Source organism: Tinamus guttatus, unplaced genomic scaffold, assembly GCF_059628265.1.
Source record: "Tinamus guttatus ecotype Peru unplaced genomic scaffold, ASM5962826v1 Tinamus_guttatus_pri_ptg000340l, whole genome shotgun sequence".
Taxonomy (NCBI): Eukaryota; Metazoa; Chordata; class Aves; order Tinamiformes; family Tinamidae; genus Tinamus; species Tinamus guttatus.
Window position 1 is genome coordinate 457501 of NW_028288874.1, and position 20426 is coordinate 477926.

Consider the following 20426-nt stretch of genomic DNA (forward strand, 5'->3'; position numbering starts at 1 on the left):
TTTTTTTTTTCTTTTCTTTTCTTTTTTTTTCCCCCGTGTTGCAAGAGCTGGCTAGTTTTGGCGCAGTTACACCCTCGGCAGGCATGACAGAGCCGGAGTTTTACGGCCTCTAACTGCGGGGCAAGGCTGCCCGGACTCGCGGCACGCGGGCGAGCGCGGGCACGGGTGGGCAGCGCGCGCGGGAGGCGAAGCCCCCGCCGCCGAACAAAGCCGGGCACGGGCGCCCGCCGCGCGCGCTGCCCGCGCCGCCGCCTCGCGCGGGCCCCCACCACGGCCCCCGGATGAATAACATCTGCCTCTACTTCTGTAGCACATTTAAATACTAAACAGAGGAGAAGATGTATAAAGAAGTACTTAAAATAACTGCTTCTAATAGCCTTTAATACAGACATTTTGGGTAAGTAATTACAGCAAATTTCACATTTCACCTTCAACCCCTGAGGCTACACTATTTCTCCACCTCCTCTGAAATGAACTGAAAGCACTTATTCTTTTGCACCGTGATAGGGAACAGTTTAATATTCCGTGAGTTAGCTATTTTTCTCCACTTCGCATTAAAAAATTTTACTCATTAAGCAGCGCGTTGATAGCATTTTTGCACTGGGAAAACGGAGGTCCGGAAAGACCTCTCGTCGGGGAAAAAAAAAAAAAAAAAAAAGAACAAAATCAATAGCGCTCCGCGGTGTGTGGGTAGGTAGGTGTGGGGGTGGGAGCGCCCGCTCCGATATGAACACATGCGTTGCCACAGGAATGAACAAAGCAAGCAAAAAGCCACCCGTCACATGACGCGCACCACATACAAGTACTAGTTAGGCAGGACCAACACCGAGAGACCCGCTCAAATGGCAATTTGTTTGTGAGGGTTCCCTGTTGTTCCGGTTGTTTTGTTTAGCTCCCTCCTTTAGGGGGAGGGGAAAAAAAAAAAAAAAAAAAAAAGATTTCCCTACTTCTTTCATATTTTTGTTATTCCAACTGTCCGCAGTTTTGCGGTGCTTTCACGTTTCAGAGAAACTGTGAATAATGTATACAACGATACAAATGACTTTATGTACTCCAGAGGAAATAAATGATAGTTTCCATTATCGCATCAGTCAAATAACATTTTCACACAAATCTGTTTACATTCACCAGAACGATAACATAATATGCTCTTCAGAAATACTGCCTTATCAACCTGCAAGGCAGGGCAATAACAATTAACATAACATTTAAAAGCCTGCTCTCTCATTTTACCCTCAAAAGTTTGTTAAAAAAAAACTTGATATCTCTGACATTCAAAAATAATGTTATAAATATGCAAATTATTTTTTTTAAGTAAAATATTTGCATCTCCTTTCCTCCTCCAGGCTTTTGAACTTCTGAGGTCAACAAGGACAAACAATACCACTAGTGTCTCTTTGCAAAAAGCTGGGTTTGCTGTCTGCAAGCAATGGTATCATTTCCATAGCAACCCCCTAACTATTAATTTTCAATTAAAGCAGACACAAAGCGGACAGCCTGAGGCTGGCAGACAGTGTCAAGAGCCCATCTCTGTAGGCAACAGTTTCACACAGCTATCAAGCGATAGGTGCCTCTTCCACAAAGCTATATCCGAGGTACATCAAGTTTGGCTGGTTAAAATGACATTAACCTGCAGTTCAGACCTAAATATTTTATATCAGCCATTTATAAAGACAACAAAATACTGACCAAAACCTGAGTCAGGGATAAACTGACAAACAGTAATTTCAACAACACAGATAGCAAAGCGAAAAGCAATCACGGAAGTGTATTAATGGAAGGACACGCTTCTCACTGGTTACGATACCACTGAATTTGTCAAATCATTTAATCATTACCATCATTACCACCATCATCAACAATTTCCTAAAACACACTCCACATTCTTAAAGAAAATAGTCAGTACCTTGATTCTATCATGCAGAATCAGTTCTAAAGCACAAATTTATCCTGGATGTCATAATGCCAGGGACTATTCGGAAATTAAATTAATAAAATATTTCCAGGTATCAGAGAAGTATGTAATTTCTCTCCCTACTTGCCCTTTTTTCGCTGTATAACAATTAATGATACTGTCCAGTATAAATATCCAATTCTAAACTTCCAGGCACTGCCAGCAGCTTTCAGACTATCCACACACTAACAACCCGAGAGGTGCAAGCGGCGTGTTTTGCATTTACCCTTATCTCCTCCTCAGGGAGTTTTTCTGGCCCAAGAGAAACCTCAAAAGACACTTCTCGATCTTCTCTCCCAGCAAGAAGGCTGACATGAGATTTTTTTAAATTTTTCTTTTTCTTTTTAAAGACCCGATGCTTCTCCTTTCCTCCCCACCTGGGGCAGGTGGGTCCTTGCATGCAAGCACAGGCCTCGAGAACAGCAGGGTCCTGCTCACTTACATAGGTAACCTAGACCTAGGCTGCTACTGCATGGGATTTTTCACTCCAGGGTGCAGAGAAACACCCGCTGGCAGTGACAGGTATTATGTCACAGCCTGTTTTCTACCAAACAAAAGATGACAGGCAATGCAAACTGTTTTTCAAATGACAAGTCTCTATCAAATGCATTGCTCTAATTCTGCACCATTCTTGCCCTTTTGCCTCCAGAAACAATTATGCAAAAGAACATATAACAGGTCAGGATCCCCCCAAACTTGATATGATCACAGTTGTAATCCTCTGGACAACTGTCAGCCATTGCAACAGTTGGATGCTATCTCTAGTACCACACGATCTCTAAGCAAGCCTTGCAGTGATAAGCCAAAGAACTGATATAATAACGGTCTTGAATAGTAAAAGGAACAGTAGAGGAAGAAATGTCAGCAGTACATATCATCACCAAGTAATATCAATTCCAAGATGCACTGATGATAAGTAAGGAATTTCTCTATTGATACAAAATACTAGTAATTATATAGAAATCATAGGTTTAACCCTGCACAACTTTTACTTCTGTGGGAGGACAGAAAGACTACTTCAGTACTTCAGAGTTGGAAGGAGACAGAATCCTGGCATTTCAGAATAACGATCAGGTTTGAATTCTATATAGTTGTGTGATGCAGTGTTAAGTGATCACAGAATATCCAGCAATGTATTTCATCTTAAAAAAAAAAAAAAAAAGTAAACTTTTTGTCACTTCTTTCCTGATACACGGTTCCTGTTCAACACATTTACACTCTTAGGATTAAATAGTTAGATATCAGAATTTTACTGCTGTTTTTCAAAATATTTTTAATAGGAAAAACGTAACAGGGATAACAAAATGAAACAACATGTAATCAAAAAAACTTCACAGCAGGTCTGCCATATTCCAAAGTCAAGCTTGCTTAGCCAGCTGGTTTCTCCCAACATATTCAGTTTACAGCATTGATACATTGGTATCAATTATATGCATGCACAGGGAAGAGGAAGGAATGTCTGCACCGGCTCTGTAAGCCACACAGCAACTTCTCAGTTGTCCACACAACCATGTCTATTGTTTGTGATGTGTAGACAGGAACTGAAGAACACACAAAAGGGGAGATTCTAGTTGTAGGTGAGATTTCACTTTCCAAGCATTTATTAGGGATTGGCAATAAAAGTCACTGAGAAAAGCCAAGTTCACTTTATCCTGAGGCTGGTTTTATGGCTGCTCCTCTCCCATTGTGCCATGCTATGAAGACCCTTGGAAAACAAGTCTCAGGCCTGTGCATATAACGTTTGTGACCACAACCCAAGAAGCGAACCAAGAGCAACTGGTGTGGACTGACGCACGTATGCTCTGCTCAGGGCTGGGACCCCCTGAACGTGGGGGCTGCCACATGCGGAATTTATAGTTTTGAGCCTGTATCTTCTTTGCACCCTGACCATAAGACATACAAAATATAGTAATTATTTTTCATTCTTTTGCCAGTTCAGAGTGCCCTAAATATTGAGAGGATTGTGCCATAGATCACCAGCGTAGGGTTTTAAAGCATGATGACAACGAGGTGAGTTGTGTGTCCCTCAGCATGGCACAGGGACACGTGAGGGCAAGCAAGGGCACAAGACGTGTCTTGAAGGATTGTTCTGGGTAACGGGAGTCAGTCTGGTTGGACTGGATCCAAGGGTGAACTATGTTGTCTGCTCTCGTGGGTTGCTTCCTGGAGGACATAAACTGCAGGAGAAAGTTTGGGTGCAAACTTGCACAAATACAGTGAGAGTGTCCCAAGGCCCAGGAAGGGAACAGCAAATGAGCCAAAATGACATAGAGTAATTGCATTTTACACATGAAGTCAACCCACATGGGTTTTATTCAAAATAGTCTTTCACTTTAGGAATGACTGAAAAAGGTCTGTGGTTTTCAGTGATGGTTACGGTTGGTTCCACTCAAAACCCAAGTCCTTATTTGTTAACACTGTGTCAACACTCACCTCTTTTTCTCCCTCTGAAGGTTGACACAGATTGGAATATTCTGTATTTTGAAAATAACTTTGTGGACAAATTTAACAAGTTACTATGAATATAATAATTACTCAATTATTGAAAAAAAAGCTAGTAATAATGGTTAATTGTCTAACCATTGTGTATTTAACTGTTTGAGGACGCAAAACTCAGCACTCATGTGAATACAAGATTGATCATGTTTTGTTGCCAACAGCAAAATGCCATCACAGTGCACCACACGGTCATCCGTAACTGACTGCCTAATCACAGCTTTGACCTACAGCACATGACCAAGGATCCTAGATTAAAAGCAGAAAAGTTGGAAGTATATTTCTTAAAGCCTCTGTTTGCAATAAACCACAAACAACAAAAAATCTGAAAGTTATTAGTCAAAAAAAAAAAAAAAAACGTTAGGGAGGTTCTCTGCATTTTTTTCATAATACCAGTAGGAATCTATGAAATCTATGATGACTGTAGAACTACAGATATTACTAGGGAGAAAAGTGAATTTGAGATCATTATTAACAACCTAGTGGTTAGCTGATTTTTTTTTTCCTTTAAAAACTATTCATCACTAATATTTAATTGTCTTTCTTACACACACACACACCCCTCCAAAAATCCTGCATTAATATAGCAATGCTTTTCCTCCTGGTAGGAAACTGAAAATAAGCAGTTGAGACGCTTGAGATTCCTTCCAGCAAATTAGACATGACTAATATTTCAAAAGGAAAAGCCACAGAGAAAAATTCCATACCGAATTTTAGTGGATGGCAGCTAGCTACTCTATACAAATCTGTAGACAGAACACAGAAAATCCACTGTCACATATATAACATGTGAAAGAAACTGGGAAGATGGGAGAAGCCCTTCCCCTGATAACACAACGAAGATTTTCTCTGCAAGGTAAGTTTTTCAATATGAATAGATACACCATCTGCCTCAATGATTCTGTTGCTATTTAAAATATCACCAGAGATAAAAATTGAACAGACCCATTTTGCTTCTATCAGAGGCAAAACTGGAATTAGCAGATAAGGTATCAAAGCTGCTCCTAATTTTAGGCTGCTCCAAGAGATGCCAGGGCCCAGTGTCATAAGGCACCAGAAGCAGTCATAGGCAATCCTTATTTTATCCCCAAAAAAGCAAAACAAAGCAAAACCAAAAAAGTATTACTAAACCATTCTTCCATCCATAATAATTAAAGAGCTCTCAGAATGGAGCCTTAGCCTTTTAGGAGTCAAGTTTGGCAGGCTGGACAAGGCACGGATTCCTGACCAGGGGACATATGTGAACCTGTCTTTTGCAAAGCTGAAAATGTCTGACAGAAAGGAAAGAAAAATTCCATGTCAATTTCTGCAGCAAGATAAAGGATCAGATGCTCCATCTACTTGAGCAGAGGTCAGCTGGAAATGGAGCATCCCAAGCCGCATATAGGGATGTCATCTTTGTAAATCCCAGCCCATACCTGCATCCATCAAGGGGAGGATTAAGGAGTGCAATGTTGACCTTCTCACCATTAGCATTGCTTTAGTTTATCCTTACTTACTAGATTCGTACATATCATTTATTATTATTATTATTATTTTCAACTATTAAGGTGCAATCTTACTCTTTCCTCCCAAGGATATTTACATATCTCCTTCCTCTCCTTACATTCATGACGAAACCTACTACAGGAAAGCAAACTGAGTGTGCTCGGAAGTCCTCTCTCAACCAAAACTTTGTCAAGGCTCCCTCTGTCCTTTCCTTAGACCTGCAGTGGCCACCTCTCCTCATCTATTCCTGGCCTCACTTATTCCAGCCTCATGTTCCTGATCAAAGCTCCAACTCCACTGGTTTTGATGAGGGCCTTCTGCACCATTCTGCCTCAGACCTGACAGTGCAAGGAAGGACCTGACAGAGCAGTGAAGAAATTTTCCGTCCAGAACAAGGGCTAAAAGGAAATCCTGGAAATTACACCTCGAGATTTCAAACAGTGCCACCTAGTAAGTCCCAGAAATCCTTACTCTTCCCAGGCACTTCTCAAATTGCTTTACTCACATGCGTAGCTTGGGAAGAGCTAGCTTCCAGGTATAAAAGCTTCATAAATTGAAGCGCAAATTTTGGATATATTTTAAAAACCAGTCACTCTATTGCCTGCAGAAGAAGCTTGCTGTTTGAGTGAGGCTCACATAAACAATGGTTTGAGCTCCCTCTGCAGGCTCCACATCTGTAATTAACTAAGAAAGCCTTTTCCCACGGCCACGCAGTCATAAACGAGTAATGATGATGTGCAGAAACAAAAATGTTTTGACAAGATTTGGCATGAGAGTAGTCGAAATTATCACTGATGTTGTTCTTTAAATTAGACATTTGGGGCAAATTCTGGCCTAGTATAAACAGGTGCACTCCACTGCAGCGAAAGGAGTGCCAGGCACTTCTCTTGGAAAGGGGGTTAGTTAATTTTGCGTTAGTTGGATGGCAACCTAAATAAATAATGATGTTAACTAACTACAAGAGCTAGTATCAGGGGAAAGCATTAAAATAAAAGAGTCCTATCAAGACAAAAGCAAAGAGATATATTTAACACAATTAACTTTTGCCTCTGACCGATAAAGCAGGTTATGGTACTACACAAGGCTTGCACAGGTTTAATAGCAGAGCATAGGGGGACTGTATGAAGCATTAAACTCACAAACACAGAATTCTCCCCCAAGTACCACCAGCTCTGCAAATGCAGAAGCTAATTCAGCTGCAAGTTTCACTGGAGCCACTGCCTGAAGGGATTTCATACAGATTAGGCCAGGAAGTGTGGATTCCTTTGACGTTTCAAGTCCAATCATTAAAGAGAAATCTCATTTTAAAGATGAATTCCCCGCCATGCACCTTTTTTTTTGATTTGCACATTCCGAGAAAAAAAAAATCAAGATTTACAGACCACATAAGATTTTGGAAAAAGCTACTCAGATTACACAGTGATATTAATGTAAAAGAGAAAATATATTTCACAAAAAATCCACATAATAACATCAAAGTGAAATTTGAATATGTGCATATGATAGTTCTCCTCCAACCCAAACTCACTTTGAATTTCAACCTCAGTCTAGTTCTGGCTGGGTATTCAGCTGTGGAGCAGACAAGAGCAAAATGTAACAGTACAGCGAAGAACTTGTTTAATAGCCACAAATATGAACAACATGAAATACACAAAGATATTAGAACACAGATATACTTAAAGATTCAGTCTATGTCTTTCTTAACAGACAAGAGGAAAAAGAAATATGAGAGAACTCCACTATTTCTTGTAGAAGAACCTGTTGAACAGTCACATGTATTTTAATAGATATTCTGCAGGAATTTTCCCTCATCTCAACTGTTTACAAGTCAATTTGGACTCTTACGCATGTAGCTTTGAGCTCTGCACATGTTAACACGTTTAGATGGTTGCCTTATTTTTGCCTTTTAGGGATACAAACTGTATCACACTGTGGAGAGATCTCTAGTTTCTAGTAGTTGAGAGAGCTCTCTTACTCTGAGGCCAGAGACAAGCAGCTGATTCAGTATGGCAGCTCTGCTCTGTGAATAAGCCCATAGGAAGCTAGGACTATCCTATTTCTACAAACATGTTGTTTTTTCATTTGTTCAGATGAGCAGTATAAAACGCAGCAGAGCAGGCAGACAGTAATGGTGTTTTCCATGGGTCAGACCTAGGTCCAACGCTGTTTAATGTCTTTATTGATAGTCTGGGTACAGAATGAGTGCACGGTCAACAAGGCTGTAGATGCTACCAAACCAGGGGTGGGGGAGAAGATGGGCTGATGAAAAACTTCCTGAAGAACCTCACAAACAGCAAATGCAAAGAACGGCAGCTGGGTAGGAGGAAGCCCACATTAGAGGCCAGGGGTCAAAAGGATACAAAGCAGCTTTTCAGAAAAAGACATAGGGGTCCTGGTGGACAACAACTTGAACATTAGTCAGCATATGCCCTTGCAGCAAAGAAGGCCAGAAGTGCACATTGTAATAGCAAGAGTGTAGCCATCATGTGAAAGGAAGTGATTTATTCTCTTCCAGCATTTGTAACACTGCATTAGGAGTACTGTGCTACAGCACAAGAAAGACATCGAATCCAAATTAAGATGCTCAGGGAGCAAGGACATGGTGATGATGAGACTCTAAGAATACTGGGTTTGTTCAGCCTTCAAAAGAGAAGACTATGTGAAAAGCCCATTACTGTCTTCAGGGCCCCTTAATGGTAAAGCATAGAAAGATGAAGAAGACTTTTCTTGGGGGTGCTAACTGACCTCTGACAAAGAGGCAACAGACCCAAGTTGCATTTCTGATGATAGGGAAAAAGCTTTCCAGAGAAGCTGGTCAAACACTGTTGCAGGTTACCCAAGCAGGGTCAACTAGGAAAGACTCTGACCAAGCCAGTCTAAGTTGATCCTGCTTTGAGCAGAGGGTTAGACCAGATCACCTCCAGAGGCCATTATCTTCCTAAATTATCATGTTATTTATTAGTAACTCTCCCTGGGTGGAATGAGTACTGCACACATTACCTGAGCCATCTCCAGTTGTCACAAGGAATGGTCAGATTACAGTTTTACATTATAGTCGCAAAGTCATGAACTGATTTGCCATGGGCTTGGTGATCTGATACTCTGCTTATATTAGCACCCACATTTTGTACAGCATTTCTAATCAGCAGGTCAGTATCATTATCTCCATTTTTTAACAGATGAAGAAATCTGAGGCATAAAATAGGAAGCTAACTGGATCAAGATCATGTATCAAGTCAGCAGCATAGACAGGATTGAAACCAAGGTAGCCTAACACACAGCACAGTGTGTCTGTCATTTCCCAGCCCACCATCTCTTTTGTCTTGGTGCTAGAGTTTCAATTGATCAAGTGAATTTACTTTGAACCAAAAATATTCTAAATTTCATGGCTGTGCTACTTTCCATTGTAGTCTTTATGGGTAGTCAGCTACTACTCTTGATGCTTAAAATAGAAAATGTAAGTTACAGCACACAAGATTAGGCACCTACTTTCTATTATTATTTCATGGTGATAGAATCATGATTTCCTCATACCTATACAACAAGTTATCTTGTACTAGAAGCTCTTCTTAATCTTTACTGTTAGTGTACACAATTCTAAGCAATTAGTGTCTTCTTGGGTCTTCATGAACATGCTGTTTACTAGAAGGATAATGAACTAAATAAGACAAGGTGGGCCAAAAGGATCTAGGGTTTACCAGTTGTTTCCACATCATATTGCTATTTATAGTTCTTCTAAACTACTTTGTTTTTTAATTTATTTGGGGATAAGTCTTCACGAATCACTTCGCCAAAGGCTATAACCGAATTCCCATTTTATTATTTTTTTTCATATTTCGCTCACTAAAGCTGTAATTCTATGAATAATGAAATTTATTTGACAAAGAAGATGACAAATTTTTCAAACACTTAAGCAGCTTAGAATCCCGAGTGTCTCACTTGGAAGTCTAAAAGCATGACTACACTCTGCAGTTAAATATAACACAAGCTATCAGCAGTCAAGCTAGTTGCAGAATGGAACTCAGAAACTCAGCAGGGCTCTTCAGTGTTAATACTAAAATGAGTGTCTCTGCGCGACGTACAGCTGTGCTGTGCAGAAGTACTTACGTGGACACTAGCTTGGGCAGGATGACTATGTTCCCCATCACATTCTATTGTGCAGCACAAACACTCTGAAAGCATCTTTGAAGGATGCCCTCAGTTCCCGCAGACAAGTTGCAAAACAGCAAGTAAGTAAGTGCCTGAAATACCAGATGGCACTGAAGCTTCTAAGTCTATGAAAGTAATCCAAAGCTTTGCCTCCCCGGATGAAAACACGTCACTTCAGTGCCAGCAGTTCTGCTACTGTATACGCTGAGAGGCACCACGGCGATAGCCCCGCATGCCGAAGGCAGTTAGTGATTCACAAATTTGCACATATGACCCCTCGGAGCTGCAGAGCATGCAGGGATTATGCCCGGCAGCCAAGGAGAGCACCGCACTTAGCACAAAGCGCGGCAGCTTGAGTACTCTTCTTCAAAAGCGCAGCAAAGAGAAGAGGGGAAAGTGGTGAAAAAGCTGCAAGCCTTACAATAAATGCTGCTCTGCATTTATTGTGAAGCCCGGCAAAATGCCATGTTTTACACGGTAAATAAAAATGCTACTGAATACCTAAGTAACTATGTAGCTTCTGACTGCTCCCATAAATTCTACTCCCCTGTTTTGATCTGATTCAGCAAGTATTCAAAGCGTGTTCATACCTCTAACTCCCCAAGTACTCTTAGCAGTGCCAAAATGAATGGTAAGTCTCCTAAAGTTTTTCACATTGCTGAACAGAGGCCTACATGACCATTTGCATGTTCTTAGCCTTAGGTAAAATATCAGTATATAGGTGTAAATACTGCAGTGACTCTTCACTTCCCAATAAATTCATAATGATACATTCCATAGTAGAGATTAAAAAAGAACTCTTCTGCAAAGTTCTTCAAACTTTTGCAATCACAAGAATTGCTATATGTGCTGTGATAAAATTAAATAAAGTCTATTTATTTTTTTTATTCTTAAACAAAAGGGAGATCATGAACTACATTCTGGCCATTCTGCTGCAACACTTAAGAATTTTCACTACAAGCAGTGAAAATCCCATCTGTGTTGAAGTTCCTGCTCCAGTTCTTAATTATTCATGAGAATGGAACATCTCCAGGAGAGATTAGAAAAGACGCCCTTAATGGCTACTGACACCTTAGATGTTTCAGAAGTGGTAAATCCTTATCAGATCCTTGGTGTGACTGAAGAGGAACCAGACACAAGGGATATCTCTTACCAAATAATAAAGAGAGTGCCAGTTCTGGGCAAAACCAGTAATGGAATATGTAAGATGAGGCATGGTGAAAAACACTGCAATCCCAGTACCCTGAAGAGAGGTAGAGAAACAGCAGCCAAAAGGAAATCCTTTTTGCTAACATGTGCAAAATATGCACATGCACATTCAAAATATGAATGAACCTAAAAATAAGAAAGCAAAAGCAAGAATATGGAAAATGGCCAGATTTAGTCAGAAAAGGAGTAAAAATTCAACTTGCACACAAGGTTCTATGTTGCTAAACTCAAGCCTGTTCCTAAAGGCCCAAGTCTTTCATGACTGTTTCAACTCACTTGAGGAACTGGGATGGCGAGAACATGTATGTAGGCACGTCTATCCCACCTATAGATAGTCTTACAGCCCTCCTTTCAGAGACTAAGGTGGACATCTGATAGATACTTTAAATGAAAATATTAGTTTGATGATGGGAATTCTTTTGAAGTTTGAGTAAACTCAAACAGAATAAAGCAGAAAAAAAACAAAAGTCCAGGGTGACTGAGCACTTATCATACTTAGTTCTATGTAACTTTCCAACTCCACTGGGTCTTGAAAGGATCAGTTCATAATTCCAACGTCACCTTTCCCACCACTTCCAGGGACTCTGTGGCTGCACCTGTACTAGCAAATCAAATCCCACTCAGAAACACTCCTGGGTAATGAAATGTGATCACCTATATTTTAAATTATTATACTGGTTCTTGAAATGCTTTTGATGTATGCCATTTAGCATTTTCTTAGACAATTCTCAGGCACAGTTCAGAAGTGAGATGATTTCAGGAACGGTTCCAAGTGTGGATCTTGTCCCAGTTTGCTTCAGCAGCTAAGAGAATTTTGACAACATAGGTATGAGCAAGGGAATCAGCTCAGTCCATGGGACTGTCTCTGGATATGCCTATTTACAAGTCTAGATACCATCTTAAAAGCCAGTTGCAGTGAGGCCCCAGTGAGATCAAGGCTAATTCCAGTGTTTTTTTTTTTTTTTTTTTTTTTTTGTGATTTCACTCAGAAAAATCACCAGAAACACATAGTTCTAAGCAAAATAAGAAATACTTGTATACATTTCCATCCTTCAGCAATCCTTTGGTTGCAAACTATTAGGGTTCTCCACGTCCTCCTGCCTTTAATTTCCTTCTTTCCTTCAAGTAATCGGAATATCTAATTAATCCAAATGACTCCCTTCTGATAATACAGTAAAAAACACTTTTTCTTAAGTCTGGTCCTGCATGGCCATCACAAGATCTTCAGTGTAACTACAAAGCCACTGCTTCTGCTTTTGCCACCCAATTTCACAGAAAATGACCATTCAGGATGTACACCACGGATTTAGGGCTGAAAGATGCAAAAAAAAGATTCGCTATCTCAAAACCCTGGCGAATTCAGCATCCACAGAAGTATTAAATTATATACTTTTTGCATACTGCTACCCAGAAGTCACAGATTTTACTCAGACAGCTTACCCGGATTGTCACAATATTACTAAACTAATTTCTGCTAAACGGTCACAGTATGACTCTTTAAAAAAGCAACTGGAAGAGATCATTATTCAGTAAATTTTTACTGGTTTGAAGATGACAAGTTACACAGTGGTTTTAGGCTTCCTATTCTTTTCTAATTTTGGGTATCTCTGTTTCTCATATAGAATGAATGGGTAGAAACTGTGACTTGGACCTCCTTGAGTGTAACAAATACTGAAATTCTGAAGATATTTGATTTATACTTACTTTCAATATTTCTGATGGAATTAAGTCTTTTAACTTCTTGGACCTTCCACTCCGGGTTTTAAGACATGAGGGAAGAGGATGTCCCCTTTGTGAGCTAAACATGCATTGGAATGGATTTTTCATCTATTTTTAACAGTAATTTATCTAATCGTTCTGCATTATGCTACAGCACATCATGTTAAACCACATTTTTTACATGGCTGCATTACAGTTTCAGACATTTTCTTACATAACCTACAAGGACATTTTACTGCAAGAACAATGCAAAAATTACTAAAACAATGCAAATTCAGTTTTCATACCATGCTCACATAGGATATAGAGATAATAATGCTCTATAGTACTTCCTAATGCTTTCTCAGTCAATATGTTATGATGGTCTGATTTTTTTTTGTGTTATGGAGTTCAGCCACTTATATTTTTTAGCTAGATTAAATTCTAAGAAATAAAAAACAATAAAAAATAAATCTGAGAGGAGAAAGGCAGAGAAACAGCTGGAAAAAAAGAAGAAAGAAAGACATGTCTTTCCAAAATCTCTGAAAATCAACTTTGTTAAAACTTCACTTTCTTTGCATGAGTGACCTCATTCAAAAAAAAAAAAAAAAAAAAGAAAAAGTCTTAAGAATGACAACGTAGTTCCTTACATGTTAAACTGTATCTAAGACATGTGGAATAAAGCAGTTGATCAGGTATGAGACACATAAAAAGTGGAAGTGAGCCAGGACTAGTACTGTACATGGCATAACCCTGAATTGGCCAAGTTTTTGAAAAAAAAACAGCTCCTAAATGTTAGTAATATTTGCTCAAATGTGCTTTTCTATAAAATTATGAATTCAGATTTCATAGCTTATTACAAACCAAAAAGTGAAGCATTCCTGTATTCCTGCAGCACTGTGAAAGGTTTGGCACACATATCATGGATGATAGTGATTTCCTTGGATTTCCATGTATTAAATAAACCGCCACAGTAACCAGCAATAACCAGTTTCTCTTAGCAAGAGAAAGGGCAGCTTTGCTAGAAGCAGATCTTTTTTTTTTTTTTTTTTATCCATTATCTCAACAGAAAGCTCAAGTGAACACCTAGCAGAAGATCCCATGTTGTAGCATGTCTTCCTTTTTCCTGGAGATAATCAAGGACAAGGTGGCACGAGATAATTAGCAACAAGTATCATTAGCTCCCTGAATTCTCTCCATGCCTGATCCTGAGCTCCTGCCGACAGACCTGGTTTACAGTCAGCGGCTCCCGGGGAAGATATTTCAACACAAGAAAGAGGCCCTACGATGGGGAAGAAGGAACTATGCATATGAATGAGTACATCCTGCCCTGCTGATCTGAGGACTCCTCAGCATTTCCAGCCTCTTACTTATGGGTAAGAAAAAAACCATCATCATCATTGTAATAAAAGACCTTAACGGAAGAATATTGGGAAGCATCTTCAAATAAGATTATTGTCTAAAAAAGTCCACTTATTAACTAGAGTTTATTTTATTCTTTGAAATAACTAGATAAGGATCTCCTTGCATCAAAAGTAATACATTTTTAAAAATGCCTGCACTTGTAATGCCTGGACTTGGAAGACGTGAGTTTTGTCTACTTGTCTACTATACCCATCTAACTACACTATTGATGTCAATGCCTGTTTTCAAACTGCACATCTAGAAGCAAGCTCGTAATTCCCTTGGATGCTGCTTTAGATCTTTCTAAATGAAACAGCCAATTTTTTCAAAGTTGTGAAATGATTCAGTAATCCTGAAAGTTTTTTTTTTTTTTTAAAAAAAAGACCTAAACTTCTGCCAAAGAAGTTTACAAATTTAATCTTCATAATACAGTTTCTCCATCCATAAAATGAAAACTACTGGATTTTGTAAAACATTTTCTTTCCTGTCAGATAAGAACACTTGCTAAGTGTTCATATTTACTTCTTTTAAATTGGTTGGCATTATGGCATTTTACAAGGTAAGCCTTTACAAGAACACTCCTTTACACTTCTTCTGCAGCTTCATATTTCTAAGCAAGAACAACATGGGTAGATAATAAAAATAATTTAATATCTAATATAGACAATTTCACTAGAAAATGTTCAAAACACATACAATGATGTTAGATCAGAATGGTACAGGCATCCATTTAAAATAATTCCATCTTCTATTTTGCCCATCAAGTTTCCACGTCAGTGACACAGATAAGAACATGTTATTAATCCTGATGCAAAAATATGCATCCTATTAATATTTATCAGGAAGTAAAGATCTAAGAACACCATTCTGTGGATAACACTTAATTTCATAACATTTACTTTAATGCATTAATACTACTTCTTCTTACCAGTAGGCAGCACTGTTACATCTTTTTAGATGTTAGCAATGTTAATGACATACAGTGCCATCTGCAACTTACTACATAATATCTGACCTTTACTTCCATTAAAGCCTCATTATTTTTTCTTCACACAGTGCTTCTATCTCTCAGATTTTACTTCATAAATGAAAATAAGAAAAAAAATAAAAATGATCAAAACGATTAAATATGTTTTAGGACATCAAAGATGGGAAATGGAGGTGAAAATGGCATATTGAATGGAATATATCAATTACCCTAACTGTCACCATTTTGAACATGGCAATATCTGTATCAATATGATGAATTGCTTTAGGCAAACACCTCAGTAGCAAGACTCAGTCACTTCAATACTGATTAAGTCATTTATACCTTTAAGACCTTAAAAGAATTAACTGATAGAATAAACAAATAATGGGCCTTATCCTGAAAAATTCTGGTCATATGAACAGCCCATGAGCTGTTTTAAACTGGGCTCCTCTTCTGGCTACTTTTTCAAAATGGCTGAAAGTGTGAAATTCGGAGGAAATGAGTCTTACAAAAACAGAAATCTGTTGTTATTACTCTTCTTATGATAGCCAAACCTGAATATATAAACTTGCATAACACCCTAAGAGCTGATAAGCTTCAGTTTTGCTGGTCCGTAAAATTTTCATCATCTTCTAATTAGACCTTCATCTTACGTTTACTAAAAATTAAAATTCATATGGAATTTAATAACATTTTTGGATGTACAGGAAAGGAAGAATGTTGTCCCAAATATATGTGTACCCAGCTGCAAAGGTTACTGGCAGGGGTTAATAAGTTCATTTGCAAAGAACAGATAACGAGTGTGCACTTTTTTTATGTGTGTGTGTATAAATATGTTACACACACACACATATGCCTGCATGCACACACACACACACAAACATATATATAATATGAGCAAAAATGTAAAAAGGAAACAATATTCTCATAGTGCACTTGTAAATAAGATATACTAGCTTAAACATCTTAGCAGTCCCAAAGATTTTTTTTTCACTTTCTGACCTACTTTCACACCAAAATCATAATTTCATATTTCATAAAAAGGCACTGAAACGTAAAATGGGCCAACATCAAAATATAACAAGGAAGCAAAGATAAATTAGAGGAATTCTTTGGTTCTTTCACTAACTAATCAGAGATATACAGAAAAGGAGCTTTTAAGTTTAATGATACCTGCTCATTAAATGATGCTAAACACTAAAATACCACGAACAGCAGGGAATTTCAGTTTACATTAGAGAAAAAAATAAAAGGGTAAAAATGACTGAAGTTGGTCAGTTCAAGCTGATAGGGCACTTCAAATGAATAACAGAAGAATAAAAGAGACACTCTAGGTTAAATTAGGTTCTCCTATGCCTTTTCTTGAAAGTGCTTAACTTCACAAATTTTATTTGAATTAACTAACCTGCCAAAATCAAAGACTTGAATAGGGGTAAAGTTAAACAAGCAAGTACACTTCACAGTAAGTTTACCCATTAAACAGCAGATAAAACCTCTGCATAAGAAAAGATGGGGGCAACAGTTTTAGAATTTAGCATTTTTCCTTCTCTAGTCAGGCAAAATGTCATCCCTTTCATAGTCCTGAAGTAAAGCTGTACTTCAGAATAAAATTATTCAGATATAACTTCACTCTGCTCATAATTTTATTTGTTAGAATCCTGTTTTTTTTTTTTTTAAGTTCAACACTGAACATTATTTCTCTACATTTTAAATATGGAATGCTTGAGTATTACCATCCCAGTGTGGCACTAAAGGTATTAAACAATTAATTATAGTATATTAGACCATATTACCTTACTAATAATTTTGCAAATATATAGTAAAATAGCTGGAAAGTAGCTAAAGAAATATAGGCCATTTAAAGGAATCTTCAAGGTTGGAAAAAAAGGCTTCTAATCATTTTTTTTTTTCAAAAGTATATATCTATCCCCTACGCTATTTTGCTTTGAAGGTGATTGCATTTGCCACTAAATAGAAAAAAAATAATAAAAAGGGAGATTTCAATAATTCTGGAATGGTTTTGTGCTGAAATATGGTCAATCTTTTCCTCAGAGTTCCATTAATTTTTCTTTCTGTCCTTTAATTTCAAGAATTTCCCTTTAGTGAAGCATGCAAACACTCCCTACACACAAGATTCAAACATGAAAAGTCCAAGCAGGGGTTGGATGCGTGGAAGCTACACAAGCTGTTCAGAAGACTCTACCATAAAGCTTGAACAGGACAATCATTTCTCATATTTTTATTACACATAATACTCCTACCTTTATTTAGCAATTTTTAGTTAGTATTTTAGTAATATTGGACAGAGCCAAAGAAAGAGAAGAATAAAGGAGTGAAAAATACATCTGAGGAAATTTGGATGTATAGAGCCAACAACCTGCCTCCCCACTGCAGGCTTGATTTGGAGAACCTGAGTGTTGCTCTATCTCCATGTCTCTCGCAGGATCACCACCTTTGGAGACTAATTCTTGGCCTGGAGGTTGCCTTCGGACATAGGAGCTATAATTTTGGTCCAATAACATAAAAATAATTCTACTTACAAAAAAATGGGCATGTCTCAAATCCACATAATTACTCCCACCAATTTAGATTGTAATCAGCAAGAAGGTGGTGATCTACTTTGGGGAATGATTGAGAGATTGTTCTCATTGATCTGCAACACTCCGAATATTGTACACATGACAGGAATGCGAACAAATAAAATCCCACATTAAGTGCAATGCAAGATTATTTTTTCCCTTTGGTCAGTGACAGGCAGTGGACATTAAGTGCCACCATGGCTTAAGTGACTAAAAAGGCATTACAAGGGGATGAGTCCATGCCTACATCTTGATCAGTTCTGTCAAACTTTAAACTTTATCTTCTAAATTTTATCTTCTAAAACAAACCTGCTACATCTGAACACCAGAGGAGAAAGCTGCTGAGCGATGGGTGCTGTGTCAGTTTAGAAGAAACACTGCAATGTTTTAAAATGCAGCAGGTATAGTGGGCAAGATGGAGGAAAACATCGTCCATTGGGGAACAATCTTGACAAATGAAAACATAAAGTAGCAGATGTAAAATAAAAGCAGAGAAAAACTCCATTCAGGTTCAGGGGTTTAATGATTGATGTACTAAAACATAAGGAACTCTTCTCCAGAAATATTGAAATAAAGAGACAAGACAAAGAAGAATGAGATAAAGCATATAAATAAAGTTATTAAGGTTAGGATGTACATTTTTTGCCTTTAACTTACTTCTAGCTTATTTTTAAGAAACTGAATAGTTCACCTCCTATGACAAAACCTAGGCAAATCTCTTAGCACTTAAAACCTATCTTACAGTCCTGATCAAGGAATAGAATGCATCCAAGCATCATCTCTTTGCATGAAACCCTGCAGTGAAGACCTTCCTAAGCTCTACCTCTCCTAGTCAGAATACTACTAGCAGGCATCCAGAAAAGCAGTGGCTCAACTCGGTAACAGTCAGTCCATTCCGGATCACACTGAAGAATATTTCATGCTAAAGGCCTAAGTAGAGCATGAAAAAAATGAAAAAATCCTGCCAGCCTCACTAACTCATTAGGCTGAAGACGGCATACTATCAGAAAGGAATTTAGGAGGTTATGAAGGTTTTTCACTCAGTGAGAGGGAAAGGAATTGACTTAATCTTTTTGTGGTCACCAGTACCATCAGGAAAACAACTTTTTAATGAAGAGATGGAAAATCACAGGAAATAAGCAGTTACAAAAGTTGTCTTTGCTTGTTAGGATAACTAGCAAAGGATTAGTTATGGTTAGTTAGGCTTAGTTATGAAAGTCATCTGTAACACACAGCACTGACATCTATGTCACCATAACTTCAAATCCACTGAGTTAACAGCTTAACCATTCCCTTGGTAAATAGGATGAGAAGAAGCAGGATCTTTTTTTTTCTTTCCCTTATTACTGTGTGTCCTGCAAGTGGTCAGAGCCATTGGCTGAACCCAAGTGGATGTAGGCACTATATGAACCACAGCCAGACCACCTGGCATCCACTGCCACCAAAAATTTGATAAACTGATCAATGACACCCTGCAGAATAATTTAAAGGAATTTTATCCTTTCCCTAACTCACACATTCTATTCTTATTATATTTCTGCAGCATAAAACAAATATTTCCTTATCTATTAGTCTAAATTAATCTTTCTCTTTATTCTTAAATCATATCAAGTTCTAACCACATCTTGAATTTTCAGCAGCAAAAATACCATGGATATAAAAAGAGAGCTGGAAAAACAAAAAGGGAATTGTTCAGCTCCTAAAGACAGGAATTATAAACCAAGTTCATAAGAGAACCTTGAGCAGTAGCCACTGTGTGACCGCGCTGACCGCGGCTCCACGTGGCCTCTGAGGAGAGCGTCACTCGGCGTCTCCGGCAGGGTGGAACAGAACTGCAAAGGGAAACACTCTTTATCCACTCAGGTCTGCAGAAGAGGTATGGATACATCTTTAAGGAAGATTGCCCCAGTATCCACACTTAATTCATGGAATCCAGACAAATCTGATTTATGAGGTCTGAAGGAATGTTATTTTTCTAATGGTAAGAACATGTTTAGTTTACAGCTGTTATTGGAATGCCTACTATACATGCCACTGTGTTATATCCCACAACATTCATATAGTGCTTTAATTACCTTAATGTCATTTAGCTGAGTATTACATGATGTTCAGGAGCTAATTATGGTCTTTAAACAGAATGTGCAGACAGAAATATATATATGTACATATATATATAGCAAATCATTGATGAAGTTCAGACAGCTTAAAACCCAAGATAGTATTTCAAGAACTGGTTAATCATGTCCTGAAACTAGCACTAGACTTTGTCAAGAGGTGGAGAAGTGCTTATGTGATGCACTAATAAATGTCCTGAAACTCAGAATGGGGTGATTGCTCGCCACTCTGGCATAACATTTGCAAAACTTCTTTTACTACCTGCCTGCCAAGAATGTCCAACTCTATTAACCAAGTTACAACCGTTGTGGCCCTCAGAGCTACCCAAACTCACACAGCTCCAGATGGGGCACACTGACCTGTA

The 20426-nt window shown here is 38.3% G+C and overlaps 1 protein-coding gene across 2 annotated transcripts in view; it reads right to left on the reverse strand.

Moving 5' to 3' along the window:
- The window catches only part of FOXP2 (forkhead box P2), a 349666-nt gene that overhangs the window by 190919 nt on the left and 138321 nt on the right, over positions 1 to 20426 (reverse strand). The window lies entirely within an intron of this gene.